Source organism: Manis pentadactyla, unplaced genomic scaffold (genome assembly GCF_030020395.1).
Source record: "Manis pentadactyla isolate mManPen7 unplaced genomic scaffold, mManPen7.hap1 scaffold_452, whole genome shotgun sequence".
In the NCBI taxonomy this organism is placed as follows: Eukaryota; Metazoa; Chordata; class Mammalia; order Pholidota; family Manidae; genus Manis; species Manis pentadactyla.
Genome location: NW_026644836.1, coordinates 1 through 15,000, shown reverse-complemented (window position 1 = coordinate 15,000; position 15,000 = coordinate 1).

Genomic DNA, 15,000 nt, shown 5'->3' with positions numbered 1-15,000 from the left:
CCTCCCTTGACGAATCTTACCCGTCTCTGGCTAGCCAGCCATCTTCCGGGGCCATACAGGGAGATGTAAAGCTGGTAAGTGAGAGAGAAGCCATATTCTTGGAAAAGGTTAGCTTTTTCCTTCTTGGCAGATGTATGCCCTGTGGCTTCCAGGCCCAGCACTTGTCTTGCAGTATCTTTACTTCTTGAAAAATTATGGGATTTGTTGATTTCACGTGTAAGGCACAAATGCTAGTCAAGGGCTGTCATGAGGGAGGGAGGGAGGGAGGGAGGAAGGAAGGAAGGAAGGAGGGAGGGAGGGAGGGAGGGAGGGAGGGAGGAAGGAAGGAAGGAAGGAAGGAAGGAAGGAAGGAAGGAAGAAAGAAAAAAAGCTAATAGAAGTAGCAGAGGGAAGGAAGAAAAGATGAGAAGATTGATGAAGTGTCAGACAGGGTTATTCAAGTCAATATTCTCTCGTAACTCTATTTCTATAAAACTCTCCATCACTAGTTTCACTAGCATGGTAACAATAAAAGGGGGGTATTCTCAGTGGAAATGGGGTGGTCAATGTTTGACTGACGGTAGGTTTCGGTACTTTATGCTGAGATCGCCATTGGGCCCCGGCGTGTTCCGTTCTTCAGGAGCACTGTCCTGAAAAGCTCCTGGGAAACTTATGTTCTCATCCTTTCCACACTGCTCGGCAGAGGTTAGTTAACCCTTAGCGAAAAGGCAGGTCAAAGCAAGGCCAAGAGTATAATAAAAAAAAAGCGAAATCAAGGTGGGTAATAGGGGGAGCCGGCTGCAAAGGCCCCTGCTTCGTGGGGGTCTTCTTCCAGCCTGAGTTTTGCTACACAGCTTGAATGGCATGGCTCCCTCAGCCACCCCTTTCTCCAACTTGCTCTCTTTCAATAAAACATAATAAACCTTTCAGGTTGCCTCTCCTCCCTGAGGCCGTCCACACTTCTTCACTCTTTAGGTAACTATCAATAAAACTTGTACTGTGCTTCATGACTGTGTCTCTGCCCTTCGATTCTTGTTGGCGGCGGGGAGGGACCAAAACCGAGCGCAATACACAACGCTTCCCCCTGACAGTTTCACCTACTGCACAGGGAGAGAGACCTCCCCAGATGTGGCTGCCCAAACAACACCGTGAACGTGTGGGATGACACCAAGGACTTCCCGCGGGGAGCGGTGGCGGTGGGGGCCGGGAGCCCCATCGATCTGGAAGATGATGGACGATGAAAACCCGGTCCTAGAACAGCGTTGCTTTAGGAGTGAGTGTGATCTCTGGGCCCACAAGCCAGGGTGGAGGAGCCACCCCCTGCCAGGCCTCCCTCGGCCCTGATCACTCCCTCTGAGCCTGGGTACGGCCTAGGAATGCGAACCGGCGACGAGATCTGCAAAGCGCGTCCGGCCCCTCCCTTCCCCAACCCCTTTGACTCGGATGGTCACACACACACACACACCAACCGCCCTCAGCACCCCCACAGCCCCACCCCGACCCTTCCAGGGAAGACATCTTGTATGGCGTCAGCCTCCACGCCCAGGATTCTCAAAGGGTTCACGGGGTTGCCTGGGTTACGAAAGGGAGGCTGAGTTCGGTCTCCGCTTTCAGGGGCGTATCTCAAGAGATCCCGCCCTTATCCCCCATCCCCCACCCCCACCCCCCGCCATTTGCATGCTGCAGCCTGTGGGTGGGGGAGTTGAAGAGAGACATTCAATGGAGAGAAGCCCCGAGGGGGAAGTCAAATGCTCCCATTGAATTGGACCGGGGGGAAGTTTCTGCATTTGAAAGGAGCGATTGAAGGAAGCCCGCTGAAGTCGATCGTCCCTGACCCTCCCCTCCCCCACTCCCGAGTGAGCCCGGCTGACTCGGTGGGAACCGAAAGCTGGGGGTTTCGTGCCGAGGGGGGGGGGGTGAACTAAACTCCTGGTCCCCGGGGAAATTGCACAGGGGAAAAGCCGAGTTGGTATCTCAGACGGAGCGGGGTCAAGGGGATGAGATGCTTGTGGACGACACAGGGAGGGCTGTTCGGTGACCTCCCGCCTTCCCCTTCCTCTGAATGAGAAGAGGGCAGAGGGGAACGGGTGGGGGTGGGGGTGGGGGCGGGACCCGGATGTGACCGTCAGCCTGCCCGGGGACTGAGGCTGGGGGGCGGCGGTGGCGGCGGCGGCCCCGCCCTGCCGCCCCTGGCCGCTCGATCCGTTCGTTCTGGGACCTGCGGGCAAGGGCAAGAAAAACACATGCCCGACAGCGGGGTCGCTTTGGCTAGGCGGACTCACCCCAGCAGCGCGGCTTCATGCCTCACGTCATGGTCGCTCCCACTCCCCCAGCCCACCCCAGCCCCGACTCTAGCCAGGGAGACAGACAGTCAGGAATTTTCTGGTTGAGCCTGGGTCGGTCAGAGACATAGGTCATGGATGCCTCCCCACCCACAAGAAGGTGGAACCACCCACCTGGGAGATGGAGGAGGAGACTTTCGTCCCCACGTGGAGGTGACCCCATCCAAAATCATAATAAAAATAACAACCGTTTTCTTTGGAAGACTTCCTTCCTTCCTTCCTTCCTTCCTTCCTTGCCCTGCCTTGAGAAAAACCCTCCCTTTCTGTCGTCTCTCTTCTCTCTCTCGTCACTAGGTGGCGTGCTTGCCTGATTCAGAGATCACTTCCTCAAGCCGAGGGGATCTGCTGGCCAGGGACCTTGGCCCAAGTGTGTTTTCGAACAGAACAGTTGATGTTCTAGGGTACCCTTGGTGGGGATGAGCAAAGCCAAACTCCCCTCCTCGCTGACAAGTCCTCAGAACTCTCAGGAGAGCGACCGAGAGGACGGATCTCGGAGACGGAAAGGCTTCTTGAGCCCTGACAGATGCTAGCCAGCCGGGAGGAGGACTGGACTTGAGGCCTGGGATGGGGACGAGAATGGTCTGCTTCGCCAGCAGGCAGGCCCGGTTCACGGGAACGCTATGTCCACCCGCCTCAAGAAACGGGGCGTGGTTAGGAGGGTGCGGGGCCGGGGACACCCGCCTCCAGGGGGGAAAAAAAAAAAAAAAAAAAAAAAGTCGTTTCCCTTCCCCTGGGACGATGGCTGGCTCCAGCGGGGCGAGCCCGGGAACGGGTGGTTGGTTGGTCAGTCCGTCCATAGACAAGGCTGGTAGACGACTCGTGGGGGATGGCCAGACGCTGGTCCCACACAAGGTGTGTGGGCGGGGGGTGCAGTGGTTCTGGGGTCCGTCTGGACAGTGGCCGCAACGACTGCATGTCAGAAATGTGGAGCTGGCCACCGAGCGACCTGGCCCCTGGCCGGCCTAGCCGGTGGCCAGCGGCATCCTCTCCCTGTCCCCCCGGCCCCCGTTCCGCAGCCCTCTGTCCTGTGGCTTGATTTGGGCTGGCTGTCTCACCCCTTCCTAACCAGCCCCCCACTCCCCCTTTTCGTCACGATCTTTTGTAGAGCTGTAACGTGTGTTTTATGTTTCTATTTTACCTAGGCCCTTTTATGGTCAGGGCATCGTCCGTCCCCTGTTGCTAGGAAAGCTCATTCCCAAGGAGGTCATGCCCCTCGGAGGAGGGCGATTGAAACATGACTTCGGATGAGATGAGATATTCCCGGCCCGTGACAAGTCCAGGGCAGCAACAAGACAAGACGGAAGGAAGGAAGAGGGGAAGAGGAAGGGGGTGGGGGCTGAGGGGAGCGGGGAGGGAGAGCCAGAGAGAGACAGAGACAGAGGGAGAGGGAGAGGGGGAGAGAGGGAGAGAGAGAAGAGGATGAACTATACTATCTATCCGTCAACTGTCCTCATCAGGGATCCTCAATTTCCTTTCCTTAAGGAAGAGCATCTTTTTCAGGGAAAGGCCTAGATGGCTCATTCGCTCTGTCCAGCAGGCAAGCATTGTGCTGTCTGTGGTTTCGTTCCCAGGCTGACATCATGGCGAGGAACAACGGGTACGAAGGTTCCAGGAAATAACACCAAGCACCCGTGACGGTAGAGCAACACAGACCGTCGGTAAGACGGTTTTCATCCACGAGCCCCGTGACCCCGACCGTCATTCTGCCGTCTCCCCTAAGTCGGGGTTGGATCCCTCAGGGCCCTTATTGGTATAAGAGCGACAGCCCGATGAAACCCAACCGTTTTAGGCATTTCAGGAGGGTGCCTGGGCTTGAGATTTCCGGGACCCCACGCCTCATGTGCAGTGCTCAGAAGGATGACGACAGGAGAGGAAATCTAAGGGATACGAAGGAGGGTGGTTGTGAATCTCTCAGGACACACAGGCCTGGTCCGGACCCTTAGGTGGAAGCGGTCCGCTCTGCGATGGCAGCGGCGGCTGCTTCCCTTCCTAGTCATGCGGAATCGGAGATGGCAGATCGGGAGTGCCGGACGGACGGGTCACTAGGTGGATTAGCCTTCCCCCTGACCCCACCCCCACCCCCACTTTGTAATATTTCATTTCATTTTATTTTATATTTTATTTTGGGGGGTGGGGGTGGGGGGTTTAAAGGTTAGTTAACACGGATCCAGGCGTCGACTCCCTGGGCTCTGGCTCCACGGGGCATCACAGGAAGTACTTGGACATATGTCAACGTGTGAGGTTGGAAAGAACTTCTGTGGGTGGGGGTGAGCTGAGCCGTCTCTTTGGGCAGCACACAAACTGTCCGGGTTGGATTGGGTTTCCCACGGCCCTGACCGACTGTGGATGTCTGCAACCACCCACCCACCCACCCACCCACCAAGGAGCCCGTCTTCATGTCTCTCTGAGTCGGGACCAGGCTGCTTCTGTGTCGCAGAGACATCAGGATGTCGAGCGTCTGACAGCCAGGGGGTTCGGATCGGGTTTGGTGTGCTGGTAGGAGAGAGGCATGCACTGGATCCACCTGGGCCACCAGCTTTATGGATTCGGTGGCTGCTGCCACCTTGGTGGGCCAGTCAGCTAGGGCATGTCCCCAAAGCCCAGGTTTCGTTCCTTCCACGGGAGCCTCCGTTTGGATGACAGCCGTATCGTGGGGTAACAGAATCATCATCGTCAGGGATCCGATGAGACTAGAACGTTCCCGATTTCTAGGAGTTCCACATCATTTCCAAAGCAGTGATGGACCCCTACCTACAAACAGAGCACACAGAAAGCTTTGTAGGCCTATCTTGTCGGACAGTGTTTCCCGTGGAAACTTCACACAATCAAAACCAGTTTAGCCACTTAGAATTGGACTGGAGTAAGTTTGTCTGAAGTATCAACACAGGTTTCTGGTTTCTTCCCTCCCTCCGCCTCCCCCTCGCCCTCTCCTCTCCTCTCCTCTCCTCTCCTCTCCTCTCCTCTCCTCTCCCTCCCTCCCCCTCTCCTCTCCAGCTCCCTCTCCCTCTCTTTCTCACTCGCACTTACTTACACACTCCGTAGACTAGGATAACTGTGGTTAGGGTCCGGAGTCGACCACCACCTCTTCAAATAGACAGAAGATAATGCAAGTCACACAGCGAGGTTTATTTCCAGCTAGCTGGGGTCCAAGTGTCTGCCCGACGCAGCGGGTTTCCACAAGGACCCAGAGCACTCAAAGCCAGGGGTTTCTATGGCATTTTCGAAAAGCACTGACTCACAGTAACTTTCCATAAATTTTGGCTTGTGCTACATCCTGGGGGTTAAGCAAAAGCAAGATAAGACCACTCCTCAAATGTTAGGGTGGTTCAGCAAGATAAGCTGACCAGAGTCGCAACCGCCCGCAACCCGGTGTCCATGATTAACTTGTTCTTCAACACCTGTTTATCAAGCCTTACCCAGTTCCTCCTTTCCTGAGTCCTGCACTCAGAAAACGGCTCTTTGGCCCTTAAGATGGCCATTCTCATGCTAATTCATTCCTACACTGTGAAAAAAGATGCTTGGCTGTCTGTGTGCCCAGAGGGACAATGAAAGTCTTCACAGGCAAAATACGGGAGGGGACCCGGTTGCTGGCAAAACTCAGCTCTTTTACTAGGAAGCACACTCCATTTTCTTAACGAATGAAAGACCCAATGAAGGCAACACCCAGCACAGGAAAATCGTTTGAAAAGTCGATGCCTTTAAAGGCAATGCACACACATCACACACAACACACACAACACACACAACACACACACAACACACACAACACACACACACACACACAACACACACACACACACACACACACACACACACACACACACACACACACACACACACACACACACCAGCCCTTTCACAGTCTCTCACATAGGAAGAGCAGACCAATAGTCCCAGGACACTTTGTCTTCCTGACACAGAGAAAACTAGATTTTATTCTTGTGCCAGCTTACTTCTGCTATTAAAAATCATCTTAAAGAAACTCATTTAGATCGTAGCTGGCCTGATCACACACGTCGATTCTTTTCCCAAGGTTCCTTTTCACAGCCCTTCTGCAACTTTCTTCTTTATGTTCAGCTTTCGTCCAAAGATTTCCTTTTTTCAGGAACCAGCCTCTCACACTTTTAGGACACCATTTCTTTTCCTCTCTCAATTCCTCTCTTCCTTCCCTCTTTCCTTTCTGCCACCAGCCCCTCCCTCTCCCTCCAACCCCCTTCCTCCTCCCCTCCCCCCCCCAGTGAAAATGCATTTCTGTGTCTCATACCTTCTTTGACTGAAAGCATAAAGCATACGTCCCACTTTTCCTGCATACAGAGATGTTTCCTGTATTTATTATTGCCAGTGGCTTTTGTGACACTTAGAAGGATTCTTAGCTTGCCGAGACATCACTTCCTGTTTTTTTTTTCCCCCTTAATCTATAAAATTTTGGTTTCTGTTGTTAAGTAGCAAGCATATCAAAAATGTGTGGAGAACGACCACCACTCAGCTTTCATAAACCCACTTTTCTCATATGGAATATGTTTTCAGGAAGAAGTAACACGTGGCAGAGGCGATGGAGGCCTCCCGTGCATCACTTGAGCCCATTTGCCTCCTGTTTCTGCGGAGGTAAACATGAGCCAGATTGGGGTGTTCACCCTTCCCGTGTGTGTTCTTAGGCTTTTAGTATATGTGTCACAGCAGTCTTGCTTGGCATGTTCTGAAACGACGAAACCTTCTCACAGGGCACATCGCTTGGCCATTTCTTAACTCATCATGGTTCCTGAGGGGAAGCCAAAGTAGTACACGTACCTTGTACTCATTCGTGTCGGCAACCAAAGATGACAAACAAACCTCTTGCACGGTCCATTTGCTAATGGGCACTGGTTCCAGGGTTCCACAGTTAAAACAGCAGTACTGCAGTGAACTTTCTGGACACGTCTCCGTGAGGAGAGTTGGCATGGCGAGAATGACCGTCGCCTACGATGCCCACAGAATGGGTGAGTGCATTGGCATCTCCAAATAAACTAGGTGTTGCGGACCACTCTCCGAGGTGATCGCAGAAGTCTCCCTGCCGCCAGCAGAGACGAGAGAGCCCACGGCTCCAAACTCAGCAACGTGGTAAGCATCGGGGTTCGGTTAGATTTTCACATACGTCCGCCCATCGAATGGCAGTGCCACGGTATCTCAAGGTTGTTTCCGTGTACAGTTCTCGGGTGACTGGTGAGAGGAAGTAGCTCGTCAGGGGGAAAAGGACTATTCCGGGATGCTCGCCTGTGAATCACCCTTCCCGGATTCTTGCACCATCGTCTGGATTTCCAGCGAGCCCTCCGTCAGTGACACGGCACGCAATCAGAAGTTTGGATTCTAGCATGAACGCATGTTTCGACCTCTGCTGTGTGTGCTTCTTGTCTGCTCTGGTATCCACGAGTCTTTCCTTTGCTTTGGTTTTCATGGACAGATCTTGGATCCATCCTTCCTGACAGGAAGTGTCTGCATAAATGGACAGCAGCCTGTGTGCTGTGCCATTGAGTCGCGGGTTATTTTCACATTTCAAAAGCGTTTCCCCCCCACCCCCATGGAGGTTTGACGTCGATCTTGTGTGGCTATCCTGGATACCTATCAGCTACATGACGGATATTTATGTGCCTCGTTTCTCCAAGTTTCAGAGGTAGCAATTTTGCCTCCTCTCATTTCTGAATCTTAGACCGTTAGCATCATCAACTCCTCTGAAGCGTATCTGATATTTGTATTTGTTTGAATAGAAGAATCTTAATCTATAGAATAGGTTCCAGAGAAGTTATTACAGATGCATACCGTCTGTGTGATCCTGGTGCGAGCATATTACATCTTATTCGTGTGATCCTGGTGCGAGCATATTACATCTTATTCCAGAACACAGTGCAGTGTATCAGACTTCCAATATTTGGATGTGCACTTTGAACCCCCGCCCCCACCCCCACCCCCACCACCCCCACACACATGTGAGATACACTTTTCACGGATGTCAATACAGTGCACGGGGTGGCTGGTGGGTGGGCACAAAAAACAAAAACAAAAAAGGACTCCCTGAAGTATATACTTTGGCCAAAATACTGGGACTCTTTCAACGTGAAAAGCAAAGCAGAAATATGGACTTTTAAAGACCCTACCTGTCTGGTATGTGCAGTGTAAATCAACGAGACGAATACCCGGGTCAGTAAAATGTTCACAAGGAAAGATTTCCTATGAACTCTCAGTAAGCTTGTCCACATCTAGCCCTCACGTATGTAGGCCGTTTGGGCAGCCGTGCGAAAACTGCCTCTTAAAGGATCAAGCATCAGAATCAGAGAGGAAGAGTTTGCAGTAGACTCACTGGCACCCGGATAGTTTAATGCACCTACATGTACATTTTACATCAGAGTCAAAATTGGAGTTCTGGTAATCCCGTGGAGACATCTTGCTGAAATGCCACGAAAATGGTTGCCGCGTTCCAAGGACCTAAACGACAACACCAAAGGAAAAAAAAAAAAAAAAAAAAAAAGTCAATGCAGAGTTCAGTTCACTCCAAATATGTTTTCAGTCGCTAGTCTGGACCAGGCATTAGAGCTAAGGAAATGGTTCTCCTTCCTATGGAGTTTACGATCTAGTGAAAAAAAACTGCAAGTGACGGAAGGAACTGTTTGTCTCTTTCTCTTGGTGCCTGCCTCTGCCTCTTACACGTTAGCACGTTGACTCTGTAAACCATTTCTGGTGAGGAAAATCAGCTTCCACCTCTCATCGGGAGAGTCATCTACTTTCATGCGTGAGGTTGACGTGCTGTGCTGTCACCGTGGACGGGACACACGGGACTTGCAGCAGCAGCAGCAGCAGCAGCAGCAGCAGCAGCAGCAGCAGCAGCCCAGAGTTCCAGACTGGGAAAGGATAGGAACACTCGGGTCTACTTTCAGTCTCCTGGACTTTCATTTCTCTGGCTCTGGGTGAACCAGTTTCCAGCGAGGCATCCAACGGAACTAGGGGAACTGTTGACTACCTGGCATCCTCTAAGAGTGCCACTTCTGGGCGGGTACACAAAAACTAGCCAAACTCCCAAAAGGCGTAAAGGAGGAGCACACTGGTAAGGTCCCACGAGATCCAGAGCTCCGAGGCGACTCTTGCTCAGTGGGAAGGCAAGAGGGGAATCGAGGCAAGGTGCAGGCCACGCTGGTAAGGAGTGCTCAAGTCCAGTGGGCCTGGCAGAGGAGGTGATGACCAATCGTTCTAAAACTTCCAGAAAATTCTAATAAAAGATGTTATGTTAAGCACGAAGGCTGATTTAAGTGGAACCGAAATGGACGTGTCCTTGCTACAATCAGCTGCCTAAGTTTACCGGCAGGCATTGAAGTGGATGGTATCTGCTAAATCTTTCCAGGCTCCAGGGCGAAGCGAGGGGACGCCCTCCCACAGAGAAAAGGCCGACCGACCGACCGACCGACCGACGGACCGACCGACCGACCGGACCGACCGACCGACCGGGTGTGTCGCACGGCTGTCTTTCTCTCTCCCAGGTGGGAGCTTCCTCTTCAAGTTAAAGCCAGACACACACGCCTCTGGCTTGCCTTTCTAAAGAACTGGGAGGGATGTCGGTCCCCAGAGCCTGAAAAGGAAGAAGTGTCTTCTCTTCTGCCCACAAGCCTGACCTCAATACAAACTCTCGAACGGAGAGGCTTGGCCCCCAAGAGAAGTAGACAGTCTGATAAGGTGATGCAGCCAAATCTATTTTAATGCAAGGAAAGAAAATAGTCAAAAGTCCTGTGAACTACTACAATAGGGGACTCGTTCTCTAAATCTTTTTGGTGAAAACCTAGTCTACTTATCGAGCTCATTATCTTCAAAATTTTGGAGGTTCTCTTTTGTTTTTAAACTAGACTCCCCAAAACGGAAGAAATCTGTCTTCCGCAGCACGGCCTGGCTTTCAGTGACTGGTGCTAGAATGGTACTTGCATTTTATTTCCAGCCCCCTGGACACACACAGTCCCTATCATTTCAGAGCCTTCATTCAGCCCTGTTAGTCTGGGGCCGTCGAAACCTTTACCCAGTTATGTCAACTGCTCACCTTCAGAGTGTATTCTTGAGAACTGAGACACTTTGGGTCAAATGAGCTAAAAGGAAGCAAGGCAATTGGATATATTAGTAACTCAAATCTTTGTGTCGGTTTATCTGTCTGTCTGTGTATATGTTCTCTCATGAAAAGTATTGCTAGCTGTAGTACATTACATCTCAATCTGTATGTTGGTGTGTGTGTCTAAGTGGGTCAATGAGAAATCTATTTCTACCTCCGGATGGTACTAATAAAATGGATTTACAGACAAGCGCTTGTGAAAATTGGGCGTTCTAAAACTTCCAGAAAATTCCAATAAAAGATGTGAAGCGTGAATGCTAATTTAAGTGGAACCGAAAGGGACGTGTCCTTGGGATTTTCAGCTGCCTACGTTCACCTGCAGTCATTTAGGTGGATGTTATCTGCTAAATCTTCCCAGAATAAAATGCTTAGAGGCTTGACTCTGTCTCACATTCAGTCAAGGTTTGGCATAGTGAAGAATGAGTCGGCTAAGTGTGTAGCAAGCGAACAGCTCAATACTAATTGTGTGTCGCAGTGTGTAATCCCACCGACAGCCTGCCTGAGAATTTTTGTCGTCACCTAAAATCTTAAAGTTTTGCTCAGTTCAGACATATTCTGTGCTTAGTGGGACTGTGCCTTAAAGCACACGATTCCAGAAATTAGTCAAGGTGCTCATAAATTTGTCCATCTAAAGAAGGCTAGTGTGACGGCTTACAATAGCCTACTTCTCAGTGTTCACTGAAAATTGCAAGTTCCTAACGATTTTGAATTTTAACTAAAAGTATTTGAAGTCATGAGGAAAACATTTGTGCATGCTAAAAAAAAAAAAAACAACGGGTCTTTGGATAAAAGGAAGTAACTTTGTTCTAAAGTACAGCTGTTTCTTTAAAGAGGGAGAACACGGATGTGTAAGGAAAGTTGTGGAAAGCTTGTGGAAAAACGGATATGGTCATGCTCTGTGAAATAAAAGCAAATGAGTCTCGATATCAAGGACACGGCAAAATTCGAATTTTGTTTTCGGCGAACAAGACAATGTTTTCTCAAACGGTTAGTCTGCTGCTCTTCGTGTTGAAAGATTGCAAAAGGTTTTCTAATGGTTTTATCAAAGCAGTTTCTCATGCTTCAAGTCTCAAGGAGTCGTCTGAGTATTGAAGAAAATGAGATCCCCCCGGTAAAAGGACTAAAAGCTAAACGTTGCTCACGACTGTGGAACCTTCTGTATTTGCCTTTGAGGTATTTTGTGGTCATGCTGGTTAAGTGGATAAGTATTGCTTCTTGGCAACGTATCATCTTATTGAGGCAAGTGCCGAAGAAACTTCCTTCTGACGGCGTCCCAGAATCAAGTTCAAAAAGGTGCTTATACCTCTACTTAACTCTGATATTTTCCCGAGGGCCCCTGGAACCTGTCAGAGGAATTTTTTCTCCTCGTCGGGGAAAATATTTGGCTAATTTGGCCTATTTATCTGACTGACACACACACACACACACACACACACACACACGCACGCACGCACGCACGCACGCACACATTTATTTATTTGTTTATTTATTTACCTGGAGAGCACTGCCAAAGGGAATGATGCTAAACTTTGTGACTGAATGTTCTGTGTCACAAAAATAATCCAAATTTCCTCATGTCCACTGTCTTAGGGTAAGCTCTCTCATCAGATCTTTAACCGTTGTCATTTGTCAGTCTTTTGTCATTTCTAGTCACTGTTTTATTACTCCTAAGCTAGTCAAGAGCTAGATTTCAGCAGAACAGGTATTAGTTACCTAGGACGACTACGTAAACTAAGGAAGATGATTTTGTGGCTTTTTGTTTCGAGTGTTGCCCATAAGCTGCCAACAGTTTAGTAAATGACTGCCTGTATAAGCAGAACTGAAACTTTATCTTTCTACCTGATCCCTCCAGAATTTAAAAACTCTCCGTGGCTATTTTGATACTTCCTGGCAGTCTGTTTATTTGCATGAGTTCAATAGGAATCTGCTTTCCCTGTAAGAGGACCCATTAAAAACACTGGTGATATTCGCAAGGCTTTGACTGGAATGGGATACCTGAGAGGCACGTGTGTAAACTCAGATAGGAACGGACAGCTTTAAGGAACTAAGGTAGACCTGACAAAAGCCAACAAAGCCCCTTGGAAGAACAGGCCTGGTACCTTGCTTATAGGGTTCCCAGCAGCCTGACGAGGTGACTGAGGAAGGTCACCTCCTGGCAGGTACGGGAACCTCAGGATGTCTCGGGGACCTGGAGAAGGGAGGAATTCACCCAAATCTACAGGTACTGCAGGCAAAACCCGATGGCGAGTCTGGCTTGGCTATCTGGCCTCACGGGGCCTTTGAAAGTTCCATCTGAAATTCCTTGTGAAAAGTGCCAGCAAAGCCCATTTAAAAAAGCCTACGTAATCGATTGCTCTTCTGGATGCGTTTATGCAAATAATCGAGCCAAAGATTAGTTATTTTCTAGGGGAGAGTAGTATCGTTTCAATCACGCGGCCTTTATCTGTACTACATCCTAGTACTAGTCATGGGGACATAAACTGAATTCAGAATTCTAGTTTCCCCAGAAAATATCTGGCTACGATTCTCCAGATGTGTTAGTTGTTGTTCTTCTCCCCCCATCATTTCTATTAAAGTTTCGCTCTTTCCGGTTCCCATATTCCACCACGCATTCTTCATCTCATCACGTTGGTCCTTCCGGAATGGAAGATCCAACTGCAGATGTTGCTATTTAACCTCATAACGCCATTGGTTCTACCTTGCCTAGAGGCCATAAAACTGCAAATAGTCATAGAAATGGAACCCGGAATAGAAGTGCCCGTCTTCCGAGGGCCTCCTCAACTGACCGCTGATGGAGACCTGACTGCGCCCTTTAGTGCACCCCTTCTCAGCATGAAGCAGCCAGAGCGGTCGTCGTCGCCCCCCTTTCCCTAGCAGCAGCTAGGGTCTCTATCTGTAGAGGGGGGAATGAGACAGGGACCCGTGGGCTTAGACAGAGTAGGGTGAGGGCCTCCGGAGAAAGCAAGGCAAGACATTCACGGTCGAAGCCATGTCACAATCCATGTCAAGTCCCTATCGAAACTCTGTGTTCAGCGGTATGCAGAGTCGAGGTCACACTAATTCTCTAGGGTCGAGACACTAGACTAGGAATGTAGACATCTTCAGTGAGATCAGTTCCAGGTCAGAAGGCCAGGAGCGACTCGGCCTTGAATGTTTTGAGCGTTCGGCAAAGGCATCTCAGCATAACCCGTGACTTCACTGTCAACAGCCCTGGCAGACAGACAGCAACCCAGCCGGCCCATCTTGAGGGCAGGGCAGCACAGGGCAGGTGGTGCAAGTCCACACCCTAAGCCCTCAATTCTCAAAAATCCTCCACTGCCTCTAAATCCCCTAGACAACACACCACCGCAGGCTCTCTTGTTCCCTCCTGGGGTGAGCCAAGAGCCCCTTCCGCCCAACCCCCCCCCCACCTCTCTCACTTTATTTCTAAACAAAGAAAGCCTCTCCCTGGCTCTCCTACCTTGGGTGTCTGTGAAACTCATTCTTGGACTTCACAAACAAGAACCCTGGCATCGTCAACTCAAAGAATCGGGTGGCCACTGGAAAGGCTTCCTAGCTTTCTCCACCTACGTTATCCTCCATGGGGTTCTTTCCCTCTGGGTACCTAGTTTCTCACTGTCCTTCAGGGTCAAGAAGACCCTTCACCAGAAAACTCCTAGGGGGTGCTGAATATCACCTTCCGATCTTGTCAAGTTGTGACTCCGAAACTACTCAGTCTTCTTTCTTTGAAAATATCTTGTCGGTTTCCAGCCAGGACAGAGGTGAAATATCTTTGGCACTATTGAAAAACACCCCATTGGGTGTAAGGAGTGGAACTCCCCAAAGAGGGTGCAGAGGACATGACCTTCCTAGGCTCCAGAGCCACTGGCAGAGACAGCAGCAGGGAAGAATGGACGCCCCACCCACCCTGCCATAGGTGCCAGGTAGGCAGAAAGCCAAGCCCAGGTGTAGGATGTTCTGAGAAACAATGAAAGAAAGAAAGAAGGGAGGGAGAGAGACAGAGACAGAGAAAGAAAGGAAGGAAGGAAGAAAGAAAGGAAGAAAGAAAGAAAGAGAAAGAAAGAAATGGTAAGAAGGCAGTGGCTATTCCTGGGAGACCAAGGCTCCTCCTTAACAAATATGTCTGGATTTGGAAAGGAAGAGACAGTGTTACTTCCCTGCCTTGCTTGGACCCTACAGACACAGATTCGGAAGAGCTGCTTCCGGCAAAGATGTGGGCTTCTGCCAGTCCTCCCAGGATGCTCTCTCTATCTACCGGCTCTGGTCCCTACCAGATTTCCCCTTGGTGGCCGTGGAAAGGAATAAAGTAGCAGTTGGAGTTACATTCAGCATTACAGTCCTTCCTTTCTCCCCCACACTGACTTCACATCTCCCCACCCCCATATTTTCTCCCCTCATACATATCCTCTCAAGGCTTATTTGTCATTCGCTTTTTGTAACGACGCTTTCTTCGAGGCTATGCTGGGATCTGGAAGACTTTGCTTAGATTCTAGTTGGAATGCTCCTCCTAGTGGCCAAAGTTCTTCTAGGTCGTCATTACCCTGAGGGCTGGCAGTGATTTTT